This window comes from Osmerus mordax, chromosome 23 (assembly GCF_038355195.1).
Source record: "Osmerus mordax isolate fOsmMor3 chromosome 23, fOsmMor3.pri, whole genome shotgun sequence".
In the NCBI taxonomy this organism is placed as follows: domain Eukaryota; kingdom Metazoa; phylum Chordata; class Actinopteri; order Osmeriformes; family Osmeridae; genus Osmerus; species Osmerus mordax.
In genome coordinates, this window is record NC_090072.1 from 1,615,169 (window position 1) to 1,621,574 (window position 6,406).

Sequence of the window (6,406 nt, forward strand, 5' to 3'; positions counted from 1 at the left end):
CCAGTTTGACTCGACTGCTGATGGAGAACAGGTCACGTGACTGTCTCGCTTCCTCTGTCGGCGCTGATGTCACTTCCTGTCCACGGTGGTCCAGCCACAGCATGTGAGGTTCAGGATACCAGAATTCAGAGCTGCAGCTCAGCTGGATGATGGTTTGTGGTGCCAAACCAAAGAGACCGTAGGGACACTGCCGACCTCTGGAGGAAACAGATTAACAGTGCAGGATTTACTTCTAGGATTGGTTAGTTGGGATTCATTGATCTCCTGCACATATTGATTTATTCAAATGCATCCTATATACAGCGTTCTCAGATTTTTCAAAGATTCAGGGTGTGATGTTGTTGCTTACACATACTTCTAATATGGAGATAAACTGGTAACAAACAGAAAAACAAATATTGTTTATTTTCCTAGTCTTTCACTCACTTTTAACCTGGACCTCTATGGCTTGTTCCTTAATCCAATCCTGATGGATGACCTGACACCTGTCCCCTCCTCTATCAACCAGCAGCGGTGTTGTATCACCCGATGCATGACTCTCTCGATTGGCACCCCCTAGCGGGAGCGCGCGCGAATCAAAGAGTGAAGGATTTCGTCCTGATATCGCAACCAAATGAAGGGGAGACAGAAATCTCACATTATACTTTCTTTGTTATAGAATTCAAGAGAAGAATGTCGGTTATCTGTGTCAATATCAGATGCTATTTTCAACACAAAATCCTTAAAATTCGTCATTCAAACCGTATAGTAACGAACGCGAAACAACATTCTTGCTCCACGACATCGCATTCTGAGGAAATATACCACAGTATGATTACCAAAGGAAATGTATTTTGTGTAGCAGGTTCAAATTATTTCACATGGCTCTTTATACTGATGTATAGGTTCAAAGGCATGCGATTTTAATGCAGTTAGCCTGCGCGTATGGTCACATGGCTCTTTATACTGATGTATAGGTTCAAAGGCATGCGATTTTAATGCAGTTAGCCTGCGCGTATGGTGGGTTACTCAGACAGGTCGAAAACAACAGCCTTCTGATCCAGAATAGGCTATCAGCTCTCCTGAAAAGGGACCAAAGGTTCACATGCCTAATAGCCTACAAAAGACAAATACTAAAAACGATGTATCAACTATGTATCAACATCAGAAGAAATGTTCTCACCATCAAATCCTTTTTTAATATAGGAAATAATACTCTTATTGTTTAAGTCAATGAAATAAATGAAAAAATAAAACATAATAATCCCACACCTACCATGGACTATTCTGATTTCAGACCTGTCCACCCTATACATACACATGTATTGGTATTAAATTTATACTATTAAATGTACATAATGCTGGAGTAGAAGGGAAGAAACGTATGCTGGGGGAGAGCATTTCATGGCAGGCCTTGTTTTCCATTTGAAGTGCAATGCACTCCCTGCTAACACTGACTAGGAAAGTGTTACATGCCTGAAACGTACTGTGCTTACTCATACTAGTGCCGCCAGTGTACAGTAAGAATCATTTGATGCTGGGATATACAGAACAGACAATAGAGGGGGGTACATTTCACGACAGGCTTGTTGTATTCCTTCTTGCCATAGAATGCACCCCCTGCTAACTCTGACTAGGAAAGTGTCACATGCCTGAAACGTACTGTGCTTACTCATACTAGTGCCCTCAGTGTACAGTAAGAATCATTTGATGCTGGGATAGACAGAACAGACCATAGAGGGGGGTGCATTTCATGGCAGGCTTAATGCACCCCCTGCTAACTCTGACTAGCAAAGTGTTACATGCCTGAAACTTACTGTGGTTACTCATACTAGTGCCCTCAGTGTACAGTAAGAATCATTTGATGCGGGGATATACAGAACAGACAATAAAGGGGGGTGCATTTCTTGACAGGCTTGTTGTATTCCTTCTTGCCGTGAAATGCACCCCCTGCTAACTCTGACTAGGAAAGTGTCACATGCCTGAAACTTACTTTACTAGTGCCCTCAGTGTACAGTAAGAATCATTTGATAAGGATTTTGTGTCTACATCAAGTCTCTCCTGCAGCCTTACACCCCCACCCGCCACCTACGGTCTTCTTCAGACAACCGCCTGGTGGTCCCACCGCTCAAGACCGCCCGGTCCCAACACAAGCTCTTCTCCTGTCTGGCCCCCCAGTGGTGGAATCAACTCCCCACCTCCATCAGAGACACTGACTGTCTCTCCACCTTCAAGAAAAGGCTCAAGACGCACTTGTTCCGGGAGTACAACGGTACTTAGGAACGGTTCGCTTGACCCGATGTTAGTTTCCTCAAGGATCACAATGACTCTTGCTTAGAGACTTGTTGCTCTTGTGGTTAGTGGTAACTGATTAAAATTTTTGGTTCTCGCTGTGATATATTGTTTTATTACTGTTGCTTGCTTTTTCCCACAGGTACACTTGCACTTATAGCTGTTCATGTTGTTTGGTTGTGACTTGTTTAACTACATGCTCTTATGGTTCTTCCCTTTGGCACTTACTTTGGTTGTTCACAATGTGTGCTTCATGTTTTGGCTACTCGCGATGTTTTTTGGCTATCTTGTTGTTATGATCAGTGACCTATGCACTTTGTAAAGCTCTCTCTTGGAAGTCGCTTTGGATAAAAGCGTCTGCTAAATGAATAAATGTAAATGTAAATGTAAAAATCGCATGTGATATTTATACAGATAACTGACATTCTTCTCTTGAATTATATAACAAGGAAAGTATAATGTGAGACTTCTGTCTCCCCTTCGTTTGGTTGCGATATCAAGACGAAATCCTTCACTCTTTGATTCGTACATAATAAAAATTTATTTATTATTTTAAATGTTTACACGCCATATGAATGCTACCAAAATGAAAATGAATATCTTAATAGGCTAGCATTTATTGTGTAACAGGGTCGAGAGACAGGACTTAAAAGTTTGGAAACAAGGCGATAACCTTAAGAATAGCGGCTGATCAGAATTCTCCATAACCCCGGGGCAGCAAGAGAGAAGACAGGATCGGCCTGGTGCTTGGTTACGGTTGCAGTAGACACGCTGGGAGGTACGGTAGCTTAGGAGCATGTTACATGAGATAGAAACTTGGTATCCCTGCATCTGCCATGACAGATTCTGGGTTTGTGTTTGCTTCGTAAATAAGCAATGAGGCCTGTGTGCGTGTGCGTGTGTGTGTGCAGGTGGGGTTAGGGGCAGCTTGTGTCCCATAAATTGTTCAGTGCACACCTGCAGATACACTCCCTCCCCCCTTCCCCCCTTCCTCCCTTCCTCCTTTCCTCCCTCCCTCCCTCCCTCCCCCCCTTCCTCCCTCCCTCCCATCCTCCCCCCCTTCCTTCCTCCCTCCCTCCCTCCCTCCCCCCTACCTCCCTCCCTCCCATCCTCCCCCCCTTCCTCCCTCCCATCCTCCCCCCCTTCCTTCCTCCCTCCCTCCCTTCCTCCTTTCCTCCCTCCCTCCCTCCCTCCCTCCCCCCCTTCCTTCCTCCCTCCCTCCCTCCCTCCCTTCCTCCCTCCCTCCCTCCCTCCCTCCCTCCCTCCCTCCCTCCCTCCCTCCCTCCCTCCCTCCCTCCCTCCCTCCCTCCCTCCCTTCCTTCCTTCCTCCCTTCCTTCCTTCCTTCCTTCCTTCCTTTTCTCTGGTTTTACCCTGAAAAGTCAACCTGTGACCAGTAGAGGTCAGTATCTTTGTTTTTCTAAAGGGGAGTGGAAGAAATTAATGAAGGATGGAAGGGAGAGGAAGTAAAAAGGAGAGAGAGAGAGAGAGGGGGGGGGGGAGAATGAAGGTAGATTGGAAGGAAGGAAGGCAAGAAATAATGTAGGAAAGAACGTAGAACAAAAGGAAGGATTATACAGTATTGCAACCCAGCCCAGGCTGCTTTCTAGACTCCAGTCACAGCTGCTTCTTGCATGCATGGCTGAGGAACCACAATAGGAGGATGGGAATTCAAAGGGATATACAGTATATGTGTGTGTGTGTGTTCTATGATTCTTCCAGAATCTCTTCCTTATGAAAGACCTGGACTGTGCAGACTGCCTCGAAACATATGACTTCTATTAACCAAGCTGTGGAAGATCTTATGGAAGGATGAATAAGCAAAACAATAGACAATCTCTCATTCAATTTCTGATGTCTTGTTCAGGATGAATAGATACAGCCAAAAGAAGGAGAGAGATGCCTTAGCATAGAGAACGAGAGGAGGGAGGGATGAAGAATATGTCAGAGAGAAAGAGAGGAGGGGGAGATGGAGGGAGAGAGGGAGGGAGAGGACGAAGGGAGAGAGGGAGAGATGGAGGGAGAGAGGGAGGGAGAGATGGAGGGAGAGAGGGAGGGAGGGAGGGAGAGATGGAGGGAGAGAGGGAGGGAGAGAGGGAGGGAGAGACGAAGGAGAGAGTGAGAGATGGAGGGAGAGATGGAGGGAGAGAGTGGTTGTAGAGGGGAAAGAGAGTAGAGAAAGGGAGGGTGAGAGGGGAAAAGAGAAAGCAAGGATAGAGAGAGAGCAAAGAGAGAGGGAAGGAGTGAGAGTAAAAAGAGAGAGAGAAAGAGGGGGAGTAAAGAGTGAAGGGTAGAGCAGAGTGATATCCGAAGCAGAGGGAGATTGATGTGACCAGCCAATCACTAGTGGGCCAGCAATTAGATAATAGGCTCTGGATCAGCACACTGAAGCTTTTAACTACCTCATTATAGATTACCCCTGAGAAAGCTCTTTCTGTCTCTCTCCCTCCTTCCCCCTCTCCCGCTCTCTCCTCCTTCCTTCTCTCCCTCTCTCCCTCCCTACCGTCCTCTCTCTCCCTCCCTTTCCCTCTACCTCTTTCCATTCTCTCCTCATTCCCCCTCCTTCCTCCCTCCTTCCCCCTTCTCGTACTGTGAAGTCAGACGCTGCAGGAGACAGTATTTATGTGGCGTCCACAGTCAGACAGTGCTGCGCTGAGGTGTACAGAAGCCAGGAGCTGATGCACACATTACGTTCACCATGCTAAATGCACGGGGGGGGGGGTTGTCAGGCAGACAGAGACAGACAGACAGACAAGCAGACAGACAGATCGACAGACAGACAGACAGACAGACAGAGACAGACAGACAGACAGACAGACAGACAGGCAGGCAGGCAGGCAGGCAGGCAGGCAGGCAGGCAGGCCGACAGACAGACAGACTGTCAGGCAGGCCGACAGATAGACAGACAGACAGACAGACAGCCGACAGACAGACAGACAGACAGACAGACAGACAGGCAGGCAGGCAGGCCGACAAGCAGACTGACAGGCAGGCAGGCACGGCCGACAGACAGACAGACTGACAGGCAGGCCGACAGATAGACAGACAGACAGACAGACAGACAGACAGACAGACAGACAGGCCGACAGACAGACAGACAGGCAGGCAGGCAGGCAGGCAGGCAGACAAGCAGACTGACAGGCAGGCCGACAGACAGACAGACAGACTGTCAGGCAGGCCGACCGACTAGACAGACAGACAGTACGTTTGTAATATATGGGCCAATAGCTAATATAGGTTAGTGTGGCCTGCATGGATGATGGATAGAAGGTTATGGGGAAGAGGAGAGGATGGATGGATGATGGATGGATGGTTATGGGGCAAGGAAGAGGATGGATGGATGGTTATGGGGCAAGGAAGAGATGGATGGATGGTTATGGGGCAGGGAAGAGGATGGATGAATGATGGATGGATGGTTTTGTGGAAGAGGAGGAGAAGGTGGTCCCTCGAACGCTCCCCACACTTCTCAGTGGAACACAGCTGCCATGATTATGTGTCTCGTCAGAGGCTGAGATATACTCCTAGCCCCCTTCTATTAATCCTCCTTAACCCAATCACAACAAGTATCCATTAGACTGACTGACAGAAGGAGAGAGTGAGAGAAGAGGAGAGATACGCAGGAGAGACAAAAAGGAGAGAGGTATGGATGGTGGGACAGAGAGAGAGGGGGCGTGAGTCGGACGTCTCCTGGCCGCAGATATCTCTCTCTCTCGTCTCTCTCTCTCTCTCTCTCTCTCTCTCTGTGCTGTGCACAAGCAGTGGACTCCAGAGGGAAGAGAAGGAGAGAGAGAGAAAGATGGGAGAGAGGAGAGGGAGGTACAGAGAATGAGAGAATACGAGTCAGATGAGGAGGAGAGAGAGAAAAAGAGAGAGAGAGATTGGGTCCTCGTGTTTATGTCTTTATTATCTGAATTGATTTGAGGGAGGGGGGGAGGAGGGGGGGGAGGAGGGGGGGGATATATCATCTCCTGTGGTGCCGCCACTGGCATTTATATGGCAGCACCCTCCTACCGCTTCTCTCTCTCCCCTCTCCTTCCCCTCTCCCTTCTCCCTCTCTATCTCTCCTTCCCCTCTCCCTTCTCCCTCTCTATCTCTCCTCTCTCCTTCTCCCTCTCCCTCTCTATCTCTCCTTCTCTC